The sequence below is a fragment of the Pseudophryne corroboree genome, chromosome 4, assembly GCF_028390025.1.
Source record: "Pseudophryne corroboree isolate aPseCor3 chromosome 4, aPseCor3.hap2, whole genome shotgun sequence".
NCBI lineage: Eukaryota > Metazoa > Chordata > Amphibia > Anura > Myobatrachidae > Pseudophryne > Pseudophryne corroboree.
The window spans coordinates 766,632,021-766,655,455 of record NC_086447.1 but is presented as its reverse complement, the minus strand read 5'-3'; the positions used below and the strand labels follow the sequence as shown (position 1 = coordinate 766,655,455).

Sequence of the window (23,435 nt, the reverse complement as noted above, 5' to 3'; positions counted from 1 at the left end):
ATTATTTGTACATATTATTTATTTTCTGTATATACTCAGGCAGCATTGGTATGGCATCACGGAGAGATATTAGTGACAGAAATGTAAGATGAAATTTAATTTTCAGCAAAACTATGAATATAGAAGCTGATGCTTATTCTTTGGATATGCACCAGCTGTTTGGTAAATTAGAGACTTTGCTGAAAACTGAGACCAGGCATTGGATGGATAAAATTTTATTAATTAAATATAAAAATGAGAGGATGATACCGAGTGGTCTAAGAATCTTTAAATCATGTTCTTTTAAGGATGATGATGTACTTACAAAAAAATGGAATGATACTCTAGATGAGTGTTCGTTTTCCCTGATTGACATATTGATCTCACACCGAGAGGAAAAAGTTAAATCCACAGCTGTGGAAGTGGGTAATATCCAAAAGTTACTTTAACCATTCGAGGTGAGATCTGATTTTAGGAGTCAGGATTATATCATTAATAGAAAGATTGAAGAATTTGAACAGATCTTGATTGCGACTAAGAATAAGAAATTTCAGAGAGACCAGTTTGATTATAAACAAGGTCAAGTTAGAACGTACAATAGATCATTTAGGATGGAGAGATTTCGATCCAGAGATCATTCCAATGGGCCCAGATCCAATACTAGGTTTCAGGACCAAAAAAGACAACGGTATAGAGAGCATTCTGACTTTGTGAGTAAACCAAATACGGATTCACAATGGCAACAATCCTCTAAAAATAAAAATATGCCAAAAAGGAATTCTCTGGTGAGGAGTACTCCTCCAAAACAGAGGATTAGTCCCACTATGCAGACCCAAAGTAGTTTACAGGGAGCTAGACCAAAGGGGCAAATTAATACAAAAATAAATAGTTCTAATCATTTTTTAGATCAGGATGTATATCCCATCTGGAAACAAAAAAACAGATTCAGTGTACTACAACAAGATTCTCCAAAGAGAAAAGAGCTAGAATTGGAGGAAACAGAGGTGGCAGAAGGAAACGTGTCCAAGAACGCAAGAAACTCTTGAGACAAAAAGGCCTCTTTAACTTATCTTCACGGGTACTCACTGAGAGTGAAAAGGCAATTATAGCAAAAGGCCTTAAATTTGCTCCAGCACAGAAACCAGATTTGTTTGGTTTATTTATTGAACTAAATCGTTATACTAGGGATTTATGTAGGAAACGGTATTTTATTCAAAAGGATTTGAAAAAACGTAAAGAAATAAGGACACCTATTGTATTAGATTCTAGTGATGAGTTAGGGCTGAATATGTTAATAGAATTGGAAAAAGAAAGCTCAAATAATAGTTCTATAACTAACATTTTCAATATTGATAGAGAGAGAGAGAGACAAAATTCAAAAATAAATCTGAATTTTATCCCCTTCAACATATGAGTGGTAATATTCAAGCTTTCTATAATCTTATGTTAAAAGATATCCAAACACTCTGTACTGCTCCAAAATCAGCTCCAAATTGGAGAGATAATTTGCATCCACGAGAAAGAGCCGCCCTAAAAATTTTTTATGAGGGATGATAGTATTATTATAAAGGCAGCAGATAAGGGAGGGGGTACAGAAATCCAAGATTGCAGTGATTATATTACAGAAGCTCATAGACAATTGAAAAATATTCACTTCTATACAACATTGAGGGAGGATCCCACTACTAAGTATCAGTGGGAAATTAATATTTTTTTAGATTCAGCATTGGTGGATGGAACAATATCCAAGACTGAGCATGTTTTTTTATTTAACAAATTCCCCATAATCCCCACATACTATCACCTTCCTAAAATTCATAAATCACTCCTATCACCTCCTGGACGTCCTATTATTTCTGGTGTTGGGTCCGTCACATCTAATTTGTCAGCTTTTGTCGATTCATTTCTTCAACCTCATGTCACTACCCTTCAATCATATATTAGGGACTCTACACATTTTCTAAACATGATTAAGAACGTAAGATGGAAAAGGAACTATATGTTCTTGACATGTGATGTCGAATCCCTATATAGCAATATACCACATGGCCGGGGTGTAATGGCCACTGAATCCTATTTAAAAACAGATAAATCTATGGATAGTCTATTGCATCAATTTATAGTAGACGCCATTAAGTTCATATTAACTCATAACTACTTCACCTTTGATGGGTCATTTTATTTACAGGTCCTCGGTGTGGTGATGGGTGCCAGGTTCGCACCGAGTTTTGCCAACCTTTTCATGGGTCAATTAGAGCAGTCCCTCATTTGGGGGGGCCCATTTGGGGTGAACCTGGTACTCTATAGTCGCTACATCGACGACCTGTTCTTTATTTGGGATGGGGATTTAGAATCCATAGTATCATTTCTCACATATTTAAATTCTAATGATTATGGTTTATAGTTCACTAGCACTGTTCACGATTCACATATTAATTTCTTGGCTATTGATCTAGTAATCAATAATGATACAATTGTTACTTCTACTTTCTGTAAGGAAGTAGACACTATTAATTTCCTAAATTATAGAAGCTGCCACTTTCGTCCATGGCTTAATAACATTCCAAAAAGCAAATATCTTAGAATCCGCCACAATTGCTCTCAGATGGTACAATTCGAGAGACAAGCTTTAGAACTCACTTCTGCATTCAAAGATCAGGGATATCCGGACAAAATAGTGGAGGATGCCTTATCAGAGACACGGTTGAGAGATAGAGATTCATTACTGGTATTTAAGACAGAGAAAGAACATCTCCCTAAAGATAATGTACAACAGTCTAGATTTATCACTAGATTCAATACATGTTCAAAAGAACTCCAAACTATAATAAATAAAAATTATTCTGTATTGAAGACGGATAGAATCCTATCTACTATATTATATGAGAAACCTTGTATTAAAAAAGCTTCAAACCTACAAACTTACCTTGCTCCTAGTCATTTCAAAACATCCAATACTAACTCAATAGCCAGCAAGAATATGTGGCTACAGAGATTTAAAAGGCCACATGGGTGCTATAAATGTAGAAAACAGAGGTGTAGTACTGGCTTATTCATTATGGATAATACTACTAAGGTGCATTCATATACCTATGGAACACAATTCGAGATACGGGGCAGTATTAATTGTAGAACTAACTATGTTGTGTATGTCATAATTTGTGTGTGCGGGACCCAATATGTAGGTCGGACTACACGTTTGCTACACACTACATTTTTAGAACATAAGAACAACATCAATTGATGCACTAGTCAACATAGTTTGGTTAGACATGTTCTGGATACTCACGATGGAGATGTTAAAAGTATAAGCATACAGGGTATAGAATACATTGAACCCACCGTTAGGGGAGGTGATAGGTATAACCGCTTGTGCAAACGAGAGGCTTTTTGGATACATACTGTACTCTGGGTACTCTCTTTCCAGATGGTCTAAATGACTGTATTGAAATGAACAATATTTTACCTAGGGGATCTAATATTTAAATAAGATGAACTGTAAAATAATGGCTCTAGATATAATAGTTTTCCCATATCTGGCTTTAGATGCCATTTGTTTGATATCAATAAACCTAATCCATGTAAAGAGCATTTTGTCCCTCCTGGAATGGGTCATATTGGGAGGTATGCACAATCTTATATATAGCCCCCCCCCCCTCTCCACTGGGGCCCACTTGTTTAAAGTGCCCCGGGCACCCCTAAGGCTTAATCCGGCCCTGCAGCTGCGCGATACTTTTGCACTTCTGCGACGGGGCAGGGACTGATATGCGGGGCGTTCTAGCCCTTTGCTGGGTGTCCCCCCGCATGTCTGTGTACCTGATCATAGCTGTGCTAAATTTAGCACAGATACGATCAAGTGAGAATCACCCCCCATATCTGTTTCCTCTTGCGCTATATTAAATCTATCCTATATAAAACCAGGGGGTACATTTACTAAAGCTTCTGAAACATGGTGATGTTTGTGATGATGCCCATAGCAACCAATCCGATGCTGTCTATCATTTTCTAAAAGGCAATATAGAAATGATAGCATCTGATTTGTTGCTATGGGCAACATCCTCTGTTTTAGAAGCTTTAGTAAATTTACCCCTTATACTTTATTCTTGTAAATTTTTCAAAGGACACTTATTGGGATAAGATACTATCATCCTGGTCTAATGTCTTCTCTTTACCTCTACATCTGTGAAGAGAGATAAAGTGGAGAGAGATAAAGTACCAATCAACCAGTAACTGTCATTTTTCAAACACAGCCTGTAACATGGCATTTAGCTGATTGGATGGTATGTCATCTCCGTCCACTTTATCTCTCCCACGGCTTAGTACATAGATCCCTATGTCACTACTTTCTGATCTCTCCAATCTGCATACCTACAGGAGGTTCATATCCAAGTTATACATAGACAATACATTATTTTAGTGCAATACAGACATATGGTTTCCTCTGAAACAGGCGAATGTCAGAAATGGAATATTCACATTGCTGGGTCATGGACTGCTTCTGGAACAAGCTGGTATACATTATTAATACTATTTTTGGGTTACGCATTCTACCAGAACCTCTGGTCTATCTTTGTTATAACTTTATATCCCAGATTTAGGCCCTCTCAGACAAGCAAGTACACCATTGCTTATAATTATAGTCAACGAGAAAATGAATTAGCACGTGTTGCATACTAAAAACTGCTAATAAGAATAATTATAATAAACTCTGTAATGAATAAATAAATACGGGCACACTAACTGTGACCACGACCTCATTTGGTGGGTCCCTAACATTCCTAATTTTCAAGTCCAGGGCACAGGACCCCCCAGGCCAGCACAAGCCATTTGCCCCAAGGCATCACACTAGTGAGAGGTTGAAGTGTTAAAAAGTGTTACATTAGTAAGACGCAGCAGCTACTGTATTTCAACAGAAACTGTTACAATTTCTTTACTTCAATGATAAATCTACACTTCCTGATGTAAATTAGAGGCTAGTTGAAAATCAAAGAGTTGAACTGGTCTCTTTATAGACATCCATCAGCAACAGCCTGACTCCATTTCTTTAGAAGGTACAAGTTGCTGTGACTCCTCAAACATAACTTCTCCCCTCATTTGCTATGTGCTAATTTACAGTCCATTCATAGGGCCTAATTCAGCATGGGTTGTAGTTGTGCAAAAATTTGCACAACTTCAACCCTTTACACTAACAAGCGGGGGGACACCCAGCACAGGGCAAGTCTACACATGCACATTTAAGACCTTGCACATGCGTGCACTGACCTACGCGCATGCGCACATGTGCTGAAATTGCCTAATAGCTATTTTAGCACATTAGCACCCCATGCTGAATCGGGGCCATTGTGAAGTATGTTTAATTGTTATTTTAATTGTTATTTTGAGCATGTTACTTGTTGCTTCTTTTTTTCTCATATTAGCCTTTATCATACACTACATTTACTAACATTATTCTTGGATAACTGTACCACTTTCTCATATACTGTATGTTGAAAAATCTCAAAAAGTTTAAAAAAATAAATAAATCAGGGCATTTTATTTGTATGATTATATTTTATCAATATAGTACTTACATTTTATGCAGCAGTTTACAAAGGGCATTTAATAATTCTCATCACCTGTACCCCAGTGGCACTTACAGTCTATATTCTATATCAAACACACATGCTAGGATTAATTTTGTCATAAAACAATTATACTGCCAGCATGTTTCTGAAATTTGGATGAAAATCTCAGAACACTCTGAGAAAATTCAGATAAAAATGATGAGTACACATACAGAATCACAACTTACAGTAATATTAGAATCAAAGTAAGAGCACCAGCTCTGTGAGGCTATTATGCTTTCCAATGTGCCACTATTTCATGCAAATGATAAGTTTCTGCCCACATTATAAGTTGCCTTTTTCTAAGCCTGACAAACTACAGTATGTCTTAGCTCATGGCATAACCTAGGCTACATGAAATGCAGATGTCCAATAGGATATACAATAATAACTTTAATTTCTATAATGGAAACAAATATTCCAGCGCGTCACTAACACCTAACTCATACAATTTTGGGTCGTATGTGCTGAAATAAGCAGCTCTCAACTGGACAGTACTGACCTGTCCACACACAAAACAGCACAAAGGATAATAATATATTATCAGAGAGCGCTTGTAGCTAAATATATAAAATTTATTACATATATATCACAATAAAATATAAAATAAACACATGTACACATAAAATTATAATTAAAAAATTCCCCCTGCAGCAGCGGATTGAGTTTAACCGGATACTTATATTATGTCCAAGTTAAAGTGCTTATTGTGACCTTATTCTCAGTAAAGAGTCCGAACAATATGCAGTCTTTTTTAGGAACAATTAAAGATGCTTGCTGTTTAAATCCAGCTGTAAGTGTTTTTCACATACTCATAGAGATCTCCTTATATGTCAGATAGGAGACGGCTTTCCACTCCCGTTAATTAATGCCGCTGAGCGGCCAGGTGCTTTGGATACTTATGCTTTAGTATCTATTTCAACTGACTTTTTTCGTCCTACTCTCACTGCGCTAGATAGGGCCACATTTGCAAGATTGTCCACTTTACTCACAGCCAGGAGTGGATCCGTTTAATATCCGTGGACGGCCTCCGTTGTCAATCACAGCCACAGTCGAGAGAGGCACCTTCCTTGATTGTGGGGTGCACCGGAAGATCTCTAGAGACGGTTAACATCAACACATGGACAGTAGCACCAAAAGGTATTATTCAGCCGGAATCCGCTGGTAGTTGGAAGGACATCAGTATGGAATAAGCCCCAGTCCTTACGCGTTTCTCCGCAATTGTCAATGTGCGGTTTCGTCAGAGGATGACACAGGGCTGTCCTGCATGCTATTTAAATATCAGTGGACCAATCATGTTAGAAACTACCTGCATTGGCACACCTGAATAGTCATTGATTTAATCGCACATGTGTAAAATAAATTTCAGTCACATAACAACCCGTATAATACCATAATCTTTACAATATAAATACATAAGGTAGATTTATTATATTGCTATACACTTATGAATCATAAAATGCTTTCTAAACAATAAAATGCTTTATATTATCTAATTAACGAAAGATAGAGGTTGATGGCACTCATTCACCAATTGCAAACAAAAACAACAAGTATACAAAGAATCCATATCTCCTATATAGACCATTCTAGCTTAGTGGTCTAATGCCTTGTGTTGATAACCACAAGGTCCCGAGTTCAAATCCAAAGTGCTCCTATATGTGATATTGATTTCTAATTTATATTTTTATTTCTTTCAATATTGTTGTTATTTCTATTCATCCATTATATACTCCCATATATTTCAGCAAATGCGTAATTCTAACCAGTATATAGAGACAGAAAAAATTTATCAATACAACAGCAGAGCAATTTTTTATATAAGGGACCACAATCAATGATAATGAATCCCAATCAAAAACTGCACCCCTTATTTTAATGCACTTTTCAGAGTACATTCAGTTCTACACAAGGGACAAAATGACAAGTTAATAACAGACTCAACAACCCAATAATAGGTCTGCACTCTATGAGTTGTTGTCGTGGTGCCACCGTTTGCCAGATAGGTACAGATATAATCATACATATAAGGAATAAAATAACAAGAAGAAAGAGAAGATAAGAGTGGAGAGATATATGACGAAGAAAGGCTGACAGCAAACATTTCAACTAGCACCTGGAATTCATCTGATATTATTAATCTCCATATTCTCGTTTAGAACCTCGGGCATCAAAGTGCCCAGATTAAAAATCCAGAATGCTTCTCTTGTGCATAATTTATTGAACCTGTCGCCGCCTCTAGGAGTAGGGGCCACAGATTCGATACCTTGTACCTTTAGTGAGTCCACATTACCATCATGATGATGGGTAACGTGTCTTGACACACTATGATAAAGATTCCTCTTGAGGACATTTTGTCTGTGTTCCAAAAACCTGATATTAAGACTCCTAACTGTCCTCCCCACATATTGTTTTCCACATATGCAACTTATCAGGTAAATGACGTACCTTGATGAAGGTCTCAATTGCAAATTCCATTCCCAGTGTTGCTGATTTAAAAGAGATACTTCTATGTATTATAAATTTACAAGTAATGCAATTGGTCTTACTACATCTAAAACAGCCTACACTTTGATTTAGCCAGGTTTTCTTGACCAATGATTGTGTATGAGCTTGAAAAAAACTTGGAGATAGGTGATTTTTTAAATTCCTAGCCTTCTGAAATACCACTCTAGCCGAATCTCCCAAACAAGGGTTAAGAACTTTATCTAGTTTCAGGAGTTCAAAGTTTTTCTTTATAATTTTCCTAACATCCTCAGCATACGTATTATATTTTGTTACAAAAGGCATGATCTGGTTATTATCATGTCTAGCTTTTGATGCCCCCAAACTGGCAGTCGTGGAGAAAAGAGAACTTCTTTCTCTATTAACTACCCTTTTGAGGGAATCCTCCAGAAGTTTCTTAGGGTAACCATGGTCAAGAAATGCATCTGTAAGAACATTGGATTGTTCATAAAACATCTCTTCATCAGTACAGTTGTGTTTCATCCTAAGATATTGTCCCATAGGTATGTTGTCTTTCCATTTATGGTGGTGGCAACTGCCATAATTTAAAAAACTGCTGCAGTCCACCTCCTTTCTATAGGTTTTGGTGACCAATTTATTGTCCCTAACCGAGAGAGCAATATCCAGATAATTAATGTGAGTAGAGTGACAAGAGTGACTAAACTTAAGCCCAAAAGTGTTCGAATTAAGATAAGAAAGAAAAGAAGATACCCTAGAAGCCCCATCCCAAATAATAAACAGATCATCAATGTACCGACCATAGAGCACCAAACTCGCGCCGAAGGGTCCCCCCCAAACGTATTGCTCCTCAAAGAGCCCCATATAGAGATTGGCGAAGCTCGGCGCGAACTTGGTGCCCATGGCGGTATCATGCACTTGAAGATAAAACTGTGAATTAAATAAAAAATAGTTATGTGATAAAATAAAATTCATGGATTACAATACAAACCCACATCGCTCAGGCGACAGCCCCACAGTAGATTCGAGAAATTGGCGACAGGCTTCCACCCCTCCTTGATGGGGATGTTGGTGTAAAGAGACTCGACATCACACGTCAAGAGTACATAGCTCTCTCGCCACTCGATACCACTCACTAGATGGAGAAAATGATTGATAACTCTAATGTAGGACCGGAGCCCGACGACTCTGTCAGCATTCGTGGATTCCTTTTTACAACCCCACGTCGTCGGGCTCCGGTCCTACATTAGAGATACCAATCACTTTCTCCATCTAGTGAGTGGTATCGAGTGGCGAGAGAGCTATGTACTCTTGACGTGTGATGTCGAGTCTCTTTACACCAACATCCCCCATCAAGGAGGGGTGGAAGCCTGTCGCCAATTTCTCGAATCTACTGTGGGGCTGTCGCCTGAGCGATGTGGGTTTGTATTGGAATCCATGAATTTTATTTTATCACATAACTATTTTTTTATTTAATTCACAGTTTTATCTTCAAGTGCACGGTACCGCCATGGGCACCAAGTTCGCGCCGAGCTTCGCCAATCTCTATATGGGGCTCTTTGAGGAGAAATACGTTTGGGGGGGACCCTTCGGCGCGAGTTTGGTGCTCTATGGTCGGTACATTGATGATCTGTTTATTATTTGGGATGGGGCTTCTAGTGTATCTTCTTTTCTTTCTTATCTTAATTCGAACACTTTTGGGCTTAAGTTTAGTCACTCTTGTCACTCTACTCACATTAATTATCTGGATATTGCTCTCTCGGTTAGGGACAATAAATTGGTCACCAAAACCTATAGAAAGGAGGTGGACTGCAGCAGTTTTTTAAATTATGGCAGTTGCCACCACCATAAATGGAAAGACAACATACCTATGGGACAATATCTTAGGATGAAACACAACTGTACTGATGAAGAGATGTTTTATGAACAATCCAATGTTCTTACAGATGCATTTCTTGACCATGGTTACCCTAAGAAACTTCTGGAGGATTCCCTCAAAAGGGTAGTTAATAGAGAAAGAAGTTCTCTTTTCTCCACGACTGCCAGTTTGGGGGCATCAAAAGCTAGACATGATAATAACCAGATCATGCCTTTTGTAACAAAATATAATACGTATGCTGAGGATGTTAGGAAAATTATAAAGAAAAACTTTGAACTCCTGAAACTAGATAAAGTTCTTAACCCTTGTTTGGGAGATTCGGCTAGAGTGGTATTTCAGAAGGCTAGGAATTTAAAAAATCACCTATCTCCAAGTTTTTTTCAAGCTCATACACAATCATTGGTCAAGAAAACCTGGCTAAATCAAAGTGTAGGCTGTTTTAGATGTAGTAAGACCAATTGCATTACTTGTAAATTTATAATACATAGAAGTATCTCTTTTAAATCAGCAACACTGGGAATGGAATTTGCAATTGAGACCTTCATCAATTGTCAACAGACGTACGTCATTTACCTGATAAGTTGCATATGTGGAAAACAATATGTGGGGAGGACAGTTAGGAGTCTTAATATCAGGTTTTTGGAACACAGACAAAATGTCCTCAAGAGGAATCTTTATCATAGTGTGTCAAGACACGTTACCCATCATCATGATGGTAATGTGGACTCACTAAAGGTACAAGGTATCGAATCTGTGGCCCCTACTCCTAGAGGTGGCGACAGGTTCAATAAATTATGCACAAGAGAAGCATTCTGGATTTTTAATCTGGGCACTTTGATGCCCGAGGGTCTAAACGAGAATATGGAGATTAATAATATCAGATGAATTCCAGGTGCTAGTTGAAATGTTTGCTGTCAGCCTTTCTTCGTCATATATCTCTCCACTCTTATCTTCTCTTTCTTCTTGTTATTTTATTCCTTATATGTATGATTATATCTGTACCTATCTGGCAAACGGTGGCACCACAACAACAACTCATAGAGTGCAGACCTATTATTGGGTTGTTGAGTCTGTTATTAACTTGTCATTTTGTCCCTTGTGTAGAACTGAATGTACTCTGAAAAGTGCATTAAAATAAGGGGTGCAGTTTTTGATTGGGATTCATTATCATTGATTGTGGTCCCTTATATAAAAAATTGCTCTGCTGTTGTATTGATAAATTTTTTCTGTCTCTATATACTGGTTAGAATTACGCATTTGCTGAAATATATGGGAGTATATAATGGATGAATAGAAATAACAACAATATTGAAAGAAATAAAAATATAAATTAGAAATCAATATCACATATAGGAGCACTTTGGATTTGAACTCGGGACCTTTTGGTTATCAACACAAGGCATTAGACCACTAAGCTAGAGTGGTCTATATAGGAGGTATGGATTCTTTGTAGACTTGTTGTTTTTGTTTGCAATTGGTGAATGAGTGCCATCAACCTCTATCTTTCGTTAATTAGATAATATAAAGCATTTTATTGTTTAGAAAGCATTTTATGATTTATAAGTGTATAGCAATATAATAAATCTACCTTATGTATTTATATTGTAAAGATTATGGTATTATATGGGTTGTTATGTGACTGAAATTTATTTTACACATGTGCGATTAAATCAATGACTATTCAGGTGTGCCAATGCAGGTAGTTTCTAACATGATTGGTCCACTGATATTTAAATAGCATGCAGGACAGCCCTGTGTCATCCTCTGACGAAACCGCACATTGACAATTGCGGATAAACGCGTAAGGACTGGGGCTTATTCCATACTGATGTCCTTCCTACTACCAGCGGATTCCGGCTGAATAATACCTTTTGGTGCTACTGTCCGTGTGTGGATGTTAACCGTCTCTAGAGATCTTCCGGTGCACCCCGCAATCAAGGAAGGTGCATCTCTCGACTGTGGCTGTGATTGACAACGGGGGCCGTCCACGGATATTAAACGGACCCACTCCTGGCTGTGAGTAAAGTGGACAATCTTGCAAATGTGGCCCTATCTAGCGCAGTGAGAGTAGGACGAAAAAAGTCCGTTGAAATAGATACTAAAGCATAAGTATCCAAAGCACCTGGCCGCTCAGCGGCATTAATTAACGGGAGTGGAAAGCCGTCTCCTATCTGACATATAAGGAGATCTCTATGAGTATGTGAAAAACACTTACAGCTGGATTTAAACAGCAAGCATCTTTAATTGTTCCTAAAAAGGACTGCATATTGTTCGGGACTCTTTACTGAGAATAAGGTCACAATAAGCACTTTAACTTGGACATAATATAAGTATCCGGTTAAACTCAATCCGCTGCAGCAGGGGGAATTTTTTAATTATAATTTTATGTGTACATGTGTTTATTTTATATTTTATTGTGATATATATGTAATAAATTTGATATATTTAGCTACAAGCGCTCTCTGATAATATATTATTATCCTTTGTGCAATTTCTATAATGGACTGTTTCGCACATACAGAAAGTAGTAAAAAAATATTTTGAGTCCAATTTTGTAGAAAACTTATTCAAGTACAGACATAAGCAAAGTGCTATTTGCATAATGTACTTTTTCAAAACAAGTGGACACTATAGGAAAAATTTAACATAGTCTGGTTTTACAGTTAATCTTACACCAGCATAAACAGACAGCAACCTCCAAACATAAAGCAGTTACAATAATGCTAGTCGGAATCCCGGACGTTACAATGCTGACCCCGGAATCCCAACAAGCTGTGAAATACTGCTGCTGGAATCCCAGTGCTTTTTCCCTCAATGGGTGTTCACGACGCCCATAGAGGGAGAATATAACCTGTGGTGAGCACCAGTGACGTGCGGTGGGGTGAGGCAGGTGAGGCAGAGCCTTTCCTGTCATACTTACGTTTAAACCAGTTTTGACTGAATAAAGTATATGAAAAATACTAATAATTTGTTAGAAATATCTTCTTTGCATTATTCTAATCATTTTTATAGCCCAAACTCTGGAGTAAAAAGTATATGGCAGGTGTGGCAGTGCCTCACCTGTGTATCCTTTCCACACATCTCTTATGAAAACTCACCAGATTTCCAGGAGTTTATAATTCTGCACCTGTGTATAATGACCAAATGCACCCTTTGGCTCATATATTGCATGTAAATCTTGCTCTGGGGTTAGCCAGTGCCTTCTGAGCCATTTAGCTCACCGCACGTCCCTGGTGAGCACAGCGAGCCACTGTGCCCGCAGCATGTTGTGCGCAGCGGAGCTAGCACTCGCCCCACTGCCGGCACAGCAGTGGCTGGGATCCCGCTGTCGGTATACTGAAGGCCGGGATCCCAACCTCAGTTTTTTCATACGATCCGCTTCAAACTACCAGATGTAATGTCCAGAGATTTGAGGATTAAAATTAAAATTGTCTTACAGTATATGGTTATTTGATATATGTTTCAAAGGCCAAACTCTATGTTTTTGGCTGAAATCATTGCCAGAAAATGACTGTGGCTAGCAAGATTGATAATTTTCCAGCCAAAATCTACCAAGCAGCTATATTCAACATGGATATTAAAGTGGCAATAATTAATACTTAAAATACTGAAAAATTACTAAATATATTTATTATTAAATAATAATATTAAATGTTATGTTGTCTTTTCAATAGAATTTGTTTTATTTTTCATTTATTTAGTATAAAATTTCTGAGTTTGCAAACTGATCTACTGGAAGGCAAATGCTAAAATGCATCTGTCCTCCACTGTTTTGCTTAATTTTACTTATACAGTAGTATATGAATTTCTTAATGTATTGTCTTGATGTGTTGACTTTATATCTATGATAATCTTAGGCATACCCTGAGATAAACACATTTCTTCTCCACACTGTGTACAGCAGAACAACAAACAAGAACTATTGTTGCAACATGCAGAACCTTCCCACAGTACATTGGTTACTCTTGATGCCTAAATAAGGTCAGGTAGGCGCATTACATGGTTCAGCTACTGAACTAAGAAGTATTTGGATTGGCTTTGTGAAGGCAGCTGTACTGCTTACTGCTGGTGATACAGTAGGTACAGTATTCTTGTTTGAGGTCTTTGGCTATCTATATTCTACCAATCCTCAAATAATACCCTTGCTCTGCTATCAACTCAGATGTGTGAGTATTGGCTTATGGGACCTATACATCCATTCTCCAGGCCTCCGGATGAGGAGTGCTGCAAAGGCCTGACTGCAGTCTGTATACCTTGTGTAAGTGCTCATCACAGGCCAACCCTATCAGTGGCAGACCTCACCAGCAGACCAAAACCTTTTCATAGATCAGATAAACTCTCTAATGCTGGTGAGTTCATGAGACACCCCATGGGTTGCAGAGATCGAAGGGTCACTAGTCATTATTCACCCTCCTTCTGAGGCTCAATGCTAAATCATCCCTGTCAGACTCATGGCTGCAACCCTTAATTGTCCAGTTCTCTATGCTACTTGCATCATGGCTCACTGTGTAATAGTGAAGGAGGCATTGCAGATTGACTACATAGTTCTAACAGTGCAGTGCCTGTAAAGAAGCGACGGGATGCCTTTCAGCTGAGTCAGTGCCAGCTCTGGATATTGTCTTGCCCATTGGTTGTACTATCTTACTTCATCACTGAAGGTTGCTCTTACTGTATATCATAATCTCCATTAGAGTACCCAAACAATATCCAATTAATTGTCATTGCACTTTCTGATAAAGTCTATGGTATGATCTGTGGTTTCTCATCTCTGCCTATTTGAGTGCATTATAGAACTGGCCTCTACTGCCCCTCAGCATTTATTTGCTGTGACTGTTTCTTGATGTAATGGCTCAGGGCTTACTCACTTTTAATCACATTTGTCTGCTTTTACATATCATACACTCTGGTCTCTACACAAGCTAGAGATAGATCATGCCATCATGTCCCATTTTCCACAAAAGACAAGCCATTCAGATTCATCCATTTCCTTAAAAAGAAGGAGAAATCAGTCCACCCTCCACACTCTGTCATCACTGTGATGCCATTTGGACTCTGAATCTGACACACCAAATGCTCCTTGGGCTTCCAATATAACTCATGACTTCACCACCCTTATCATACACAAAAGAGATGCAAACAATTATCCTTGAATTTAAATCTGAAACTGCCAAATTAAGTAATTGCACAAACAAAATGATGAAATTAGTGATTTTCAGTATTCTGTAATGCAAGAACTATTGGAGATATGCTCTTAGCTGAACTGAATTCAAGGTCAAGGTGGAGGTCCTCAAAAAGTGGTACACACTAAACATGTGCACAGAGTCTCCTGTTTTGGTTTTGGTTCTAATTTAATCATCATATTTGGTTTCAGCTTTGGTTCTGCAAAACCCTCAAGTATTTTAGTTCAGAATTTTAATTCAAATCCTAAAATTAGGTTTTGGATTAGTTGAAAATGGATAAACACAGTAAAAAGCATGTTATTTTTGCAATCCAAAACCCAAAATTAAGATTTAAAATCTGATTTCTGAACCGCAGGAAGATCCAGATTGGGACTCATGAGATCCAAATTGGATTCTCAAGAACTGAACTGCACACAGCTAGACCAAACACATCAATGTGATAATCACTAATTTCCCAGAAAAGATTGACACTGATAGCCTTCCTACTTATCTGGATGGCCTCTTCTCTAATACCTTCCTTCTGCACTTTCAAAGCACTTCCATGTGGATCATACGATCTAGCACAATGCCAAAACAGAGCACAAGAAGCCCCCCTTGCTTTTGTAACAATGAAATCTAACTGAAAGAGGAATTCCTGTCCTATGTGAGAAACTCACTAGGGGTCCCATAAGCTTTTAAACTTACAAATCTTTCACGATCTGTCCCCTCTACACTTAGGGAAAAAAATCCTCATCACAAAGGTACTTCATAGTCCTGACATCTGATAGAAATAGGACTATGCATGCCAGCTTCAGGTTACCCATGAGGATGTCTACTATATCAAGACTCCAGGTCTATGTTGCGTTCCCTGTAGGCCCACTCCTGGACTACCCTTATTTCTAATATGGTTGTCAATAGTTATATTTAGCTCTATATATTGTCATTATATATAGGCATAGCACTGCAGGAATTTCTCAGTGTGAAAGATACTTTTATAGAATCATAGTAATTGGTAAAATCAGTTATACATCATGATCCTCATAGTAGCAGTTGTAACGATTCTGGAATTCACAGGACCCCATTGTCAGGGCAGAGGAAATGTAGATGACATATTAAAAAGGCAACCACCACATAGAGAGCACAAAAAGGTGATCTCTATGTTGTGGTTGCTTTTTAATATGTCATTTACATCTCCTCTGCCCTGATGATGGGTTCCTGTGAGGCCTGGAAACATTACATTGGCTACTAGGAGGATCATGAGAAGGATTATTGCTATTGCAATGTAATTTATATGGTTGTGGCATCATCATTAAACTGGGGCATTAAGGGCTCACTGAGGGAAAGCAGTGGTAGGGGCCAGGGGTGTAGTGACTGTTGCTTCGGTGGAGCGCGAGTTACAAGAGCCAGAAAAGCTAGAGGGTGCACCACCGCCTGCTCCCATCCTCCCTCCACCTGCTATACCGCGGGCCACTGTACATGCAGCCACAGTGCAGGAGGATGAGAAGCAGAGGGGCACACACTGACTTAGACTCAGAGACTAGGTAGGGAACAGGGTAGGACAGAGTTGACAGCAGGAGACACTGACAGCTGACACATGCCAGAGCTTTGCAGCCCTCTTTATATATCTTAGTTTGGGATAGGCAAGTAGACTCTATGTGCTGGGGCACTCTTTTGCGATAGATTCAATGAAAAATGTTTAAACTTTATTAGTATGCATTAAAAATAATGAAACATCATCTCTGTTCACATATTGCATAATAAAAGTTACTGGGTCAGTATATCACATGTATATATTTTTTATCCATTTAATATAGCACTTGGGAGAACACAAGTATCATTTGAGTGTATAAATAACAAGTTTTTTAAACCTCCACAAGTTATGATTGTAAGATAAGAGTTGTAAAAAGTACATGGATATGTATCAGTCAGCTCTGTTGTATGGTGAACAATAGTGAGTACCGGATTACCCTGTCAATCATAAATCCATTATGTCTGAATTTATTGATAACATAAGTATTTGTATATATATATACTGTTAAAAGTATTGGCAAAGATTAATTTGCCTGGGCGTAGTATTTAAGGTACCTAATCACAATTGTGCATATATATTTGTATGTTATTAGCTATTCCAACACGTACCAGTGTCTTGTAAATTAATCTATATGTCCAAAAGGAAGAAAGAAAAGTCACATAGTACAATGCCGTCCTGATTCGTTATGGTAGAATTTGCTGGTAGAATCAGTTGCAGACAGGATGGCAGTTTTAAAAACTAGGCCCCAAAGAGCACATAATGCAAAGAAAAAAAAGAGGTGAAACAAGGTCGATGGATGACTAAGGTGTGTACACACGGTGAGATCCTTGCTATGTACGATTTTTACTTGCGATTTCCCTTGAACTCCCGGAGCCCAGATAGGACAGATTTTGACTAACTTTTCTTGAGATATGGACTATGTGTGCTTACGATTTTGGCTTATGTGAGATTTTGGCTTATGTGAGATGTCATTGACATGTGAGATGAACTAGATAGTACACCGATCTAGCAAGGATTGACTTGCCTGCACAGTCTATCTTTTCTTGCGATGCCGACCTGGCGGGGCCGCGCATCGGGATCGCAAGGTGACTTTCACCTTGCGATTTGCACTAACTTTTCTTGCGATTTTGACTATATACTGTAGTCAAAATCTCAAGAAAAAATCTCACCGTGTGTACACACCTTAAGCTAAGCAACATAAGTGGGCGTCACAAACACCTGGCCCATCAAAGAGTGACACTGCAGTGGCAGACAGGATGGCAGTTTAAAAACTAGGCCCCACAGAGCACATCATGCAAAGAAAAAAAAGAGCTGCAAGATGGAATTGTCTTGGGCCCTCCCACCCACCCATATGTTGTTTAAAAGGGACACTCACAGTTTAATAAACCCATCATTTCAGCAACAGGTGGTCCCCCTGGAAAAAGCTTGCCAAGTTCTCCGAATTATAGTTAGCTACAAACAAACCATCTCCTTCTTCGATTACTTTTCACATTGTGAGAAGAGGCAAGAGGAAGAGGACAGTGTCAAGTAGGTGATTAAAAATAAGAGAGGCACATGCAATCAGGAACAACACAAAGGCTTTCACCTCCACTCCTATATTGGTGTGGAACAGAAAAGACTTCAACCAAGCAAATATATAATTATTAATTAACACATTACTGGACAAACTGAAATATTAGGGGCCAAAAATAAACATTTCTTTATCTTACTGCTAATATCTCTTCTACCTGTTTTTACTTCTGAACATTTCTTCAACACAATCTTATCATAAATGTATGTGTTTGTGTACCAGAAAATATTCCCAAAAAGATCAAGCTTTTACCACTCTCTGGTTAATAAAGCATATATACATACAGCCTGCTCTAAAACCCTAATTTGTATATGCATGAACATTCCTGTTTCCTAAACAACACATCCATTCCTTCAATCATACAGAAGTCAGTTTTGTGAATGGTATGAATCATAAAGAACCAATATACTCTACTTTGTGTCTGCAAAATGGTTGTCTGTCTGCTCGACTCTTCTTGGACATCCCATAATAACAACAACAAAAAATGTCTTTAAGTCCTTGTCAAAATCAGGATAGTCTCTTATCTTGTATCACTTTGCTTGAGACAACTTCACTCCTGGATGACGAAGTTCTGTAGCTGTTAAATACAGCATTCTTCTCCATCTTCATATTGGAAAACAATGAATCCAAACTGCAATACTTGTGCAGTTTTTATTTCAAAAATCATAAGCCCTTTTTCATTGTCAGCACATTTTCAACTCCTGGCAAACTTGATAGTTCTCTGTAATATCAACCATGGTCTGGATACAGGCAATTTCTCTGATTTGAATCAAACTTCCACTCTTTCATCGCATGACACCAGCATCAGTACTTTAACCCAGGATCTTAGCACCATTAGTGCTGTCTCTGTGGCGACTTGCACACCATACTCTGCACTCAGTTCTTGTGTCTGTATGCCATTCAAGACATAGGCATGTATGTGAGCATGTTCCATGTCAACAACAATCCACATTGGCTTGACAATTGTCCCATTTTCAAAGCAAAGATTTACTGGGTTTATTGTCTTTGCAACGGCTCCTGCCAGAAGTCTGACAGTCTGTAAATGTTGCTGCAGTGCTGCATCAGCAATCCACACTTGGTCTTCATCTCTGAATGTGGCAAAATTATGCATAAACCAGTATTTCTCCCAATCTTCGAATGGTTCATTCCACTGTAGAGCTGTACTCATGGAGAAACCCAATTTAGATGGCTCTGTTATTTCTGACAACATTGGTTTAAATTTGACAAGTCCAGTAAGTAGATTTGCCATTGCCATTGGTAACTGCGCATCTTTCAACAGTTTCAATACCATAGAATACATTGGGTCGTGAATTTCAGTACAAAACACAAAATCTGAACTAAATCCCCAAATCTGTGTGTTTCTAACTGTATGTTGCTCTCTGTTATCAGACAGTTTGTCTGTAATGGGTTGCACATCATAAATCTTTATCAGTGTGTTACCAGTGTATCTCCCAGCCCCTGTGTCATCAGCTGGTATACAGTTTATAGGTAACCAGTTTACTTTGCATGTTTACTCATGAAACACATCTTGTTCACTTTTTTCAGCATGAAACTCAAATTAATTCAGTATGTATTCACATGTACCTTTCTTGAAAGAATCTTCTACCACCCCACATTCACACTTCTGCTCAGATTCAATGTTGTCCTTATCTGTAGTGTAAATGTGCATGATCACTTCTCTCTGGCAACTTTGTATCACATGCAACAGAAAAAGAGAAAAGAAGACTCTTTTGTGGGCGCACTCTTATATGTATGTGTATAGAAGTCTCAGAAGAAACAAATGATAAAAATTATATGCAAATTTTATTAACAACAATCGGTAAAATGGTAGTAGAATATACTGTCAAAATTTATCAAAAAGAGGAGGGGGGGGTTAGAAAAGGGGGAACACAGAACAAATTCTTTTACAGTGTAAATACCGAGTAATAGTTCTGGACTGCCTGGGTACGAAAATGCAGAAAATAACAGCTGGAGGCCTGAAAAAAATCTCTATAAGGATTCTAGGTAGGTATGTAAATAAAATTATAGGGATATTGGGTTGATGATAAGTCAGCTAGATCTCTTATGAATAATAATAAAGAGACGGATGGGGTAGATACAGATGGAATGAGCAAGATGAATCTGCTGTCAGTGTTAGACGCTGAGCTAAACCGTCCAGAAACTTCTACTAAACTGAGTATTCCCCCACAGTCTCCCACTTGAGTACTAACCCAGCCCGACACTGCTTAGCTTCCAAGATCGGAAGGATTCGGGCGTTGCCAGTGTGGTAAGAAAGTAGAAGAGATATTTGATATCGAAGGCTCGGGAATCACTGATGAGAGTTCACGAAATGGAGAAGAAAAAGAGTAGATATAGATTGGAGAAGAAAATAGGGGATCTGCTGCCAATGTTAGACAGGGATGGTTACCCCTGAATCAGTGGTGAGAGTCCTGAAATTAAAGAAAGTTGGAAAACAAGGGAGGGGGGGGGGGAGGGAAGGAACAATGCTGGTCTAAGGTAGTTTGTCGATAAGCTACTATTTACAGGGTGCTGATGGTACCTGTGATATTAATAATACTTGATGTTGTAGAAAGCAGATTGTAAAAATTAGCAGAAAGTTAGGATGATTTAAACCATGCAAAAACATCTGTTTGATGCTATCAGATTGATGTCATTTGTCTCAAAGTGATATCAAGTGGGAAGATTCGAAAATAGTAACATATAAGAGACAACAGTTCTTATAATAAATAAATTAGGACTTGTTATGTCTCACTGTTGTCAGAACTGCAGAGATACTTTACATAATAAAAATAGTGGAAAATGCTACTATAAATCTTTGTTCCAGGTGGATTTATGGAAAGGCAGAAAGCAAAGAAGGAAGAAAAAGAAGAAGAAAAATTTGAAAAAATACGAAAAAATACTGAGCCAATAAATATGTCAGATTTATAACTGAACATAGCTCTGGTAACCCATTGTAGCTCAGCAATATCGTATGTCAAAAAATAATAAGGTGCCGCTAAGTGCCGACTGCCTAAGAAACAGATACTTTCATAATCTGATGTAAACAGGTTTTGTGAATAGTATATAAAGCGAGCATCAAAAAATGAATACCAATAGATATACAAGGAATATACTATAATTGTGCAGATGTTACCCGGAATGGAAGGGGCGATCAGTCACTGGTATGCGGCAAAATGCAGTGTACACAAAGGATGTCCGTATCAGGGTCCAGGCATGCACGAATACGGGATACAGTAGTTACTGAGATTACACAGTGTAATACAGCCGCAGAGCAGATCGGTCTACCTGGTCTGTTTCAGAAACGGAGTCTGTCGAAGTCTATTACAGACTGATGATAGAATGTCCAATCCTGTAGTGAGGCGAGCTGCAGCTGTAGGATGTTACATAACTGCAGGGCTGGTGCAGCTGTCTGTGTCCGAGATGTACCAATTGAGGGTGCTGACAGTACCGTGATGATACGAGCTGTAGTTGTGAGATGTTACGTGACTGCAGGGCTGATGCGGCTGCCTGTGTCCGAGATGAAGGAGGAGGGAGCGCAATGTCCAATGTCCCGTCGCGGCAGTGTGTGGCGGCTTGTTGATGTAGCGGCTGAGTGAGAAGTAGCTGCTCGAGGTTCAGGCTGTCCGGAGTCGGCTGTCCCCCAGGCAGTGGGGTACGGAAGACGCGTTTTGCCCGTTCACCGGGCTTGGTCACTTCCTGTTAATGGAGGGGATCGTGCGGGCTTTATCTTGAAAGGGGCTGGTCAGTGTCCAATCAGAAGGGAGGTGTGTCCTACGTTTTCAGATTGCTGCACAGATGTAACTGCTGTTCTAAATTACATTGAATCCCAATTGAACTTGCAGTTAATGGCCCATCGCACGAAAAAGAATGAGAAATATACAAGGCAATTAGATATCAATAAATAAACATGAAAAAAATATAATATAAAATGGAAAGATAAATACATGAGAATAAATGAGAAAGAAATAATAAAATAAGTGAATACATATAAAAGATGATGCAAATATATAAAGACAGCATGTCTTAACCGAGATTATATTCTAACGCTGAACATTGGGATATTATGGGAGGAAGGTTGTAGATATATATAGAGAGTGGTGTAAATTGGAGGTTATTACAGGGAAATGATGAGAAGAAAAAAAATTGCAAAAATGGGAAGAAAGGAAATAATATGGAAATGGGGAGGGGGGGAGGGGAAAGAGAAGGGGGGGGGGAATTTAGACTAGGTCTGTGTGTGAGGGTGAAGCAGGGCTGATGATGAATTGTTGTTAGGTTGCTGTGATACTGTATAAATTTGTGGGGGGGGGAAGGGAGGGGAGAGGGGAAAAGGGGGGGGGGAAACGATATGTTGATAGGTGCGAATTGATGAGGCAACCTGAATAGGCGTAAGGAACAAACGGGATTGGACCACCCCAAGAACCTCTCAGTATCCGGTACGGACAACCAGGAAGTGATAACTACAGACAAGTTGCAAATTATTAATCTCAGCACCAAAATCCTCACGGAAGATCAATTGGAGGTTCTTAGCAAGGGTCTATCGTTTTCACCAACATCACCCTTTAACAGGTTTTTGTGGGAGAAGGATCTCAGACTTTTTGGCCGCAAATTATTATTAAAAAAATTCTTTGCCAAATCCCCTTTTGACACAAGTATGAAAACTTTACCATCCAGCCATTCGGGACTTTTTGAGGATCCCAGCGCACCACTTCCATCACTGACCGAAGAAGATCTTACAGCTATCCAGATACTGGAGGAATTACATATGGAATCATCTTCGGACATTCCCGCTTCACGGAAAACCAGACCCACATGTAAACTGAAGTCCACTTTCTTCCCTCCTGATACCAACAGCCCAGAAATCAGGGTCTTTTTAGATCTGGTCTCTAAAGAATTTGATGAGATCCAAACTAACTCCGGCAAAAAATGTCTCACTAAAAACCTCAAATACAGAGAGAGACAAGCCCTAAAAGAGATTAAAACTTGGACTGACACTGTCATCAAACCCTCGGACAAGGGAGGTAACATTGTTATATGGCCCATCACAATGTATGAGGAGGAAGCACGGAGACAACTTCTGGACACATCCTGCTATAAAAAACTACCACTCAATTCAACAGCAAGATTTCACAAGCAATACATGCACATGATCGAAGAGGCATTTGCCATTGGGGCTATTACACAACAAGAGGCCAAGTATCTTGAAGTCTCGAATCCCAGGGTACCTACATTTTACTTATTGCCTAAGATACAC

The 23,435-nt window shown here is 38.7% G+C and overlaps 1 pseudogene; it reads right to left on the bottom strand.

Moving 5' to 3' along the window:
* Positions 1-20,345: 20,345 nt before the first annotated feature.
* LOC134912861 (5S ribosomal RNA) lies at positions 20,346-20,464 on the bottom strand (annotated as a pseudogene).
* Between the last annotated feature and the right edge of the window lie 2,971 nt (positions 20,465-23,435).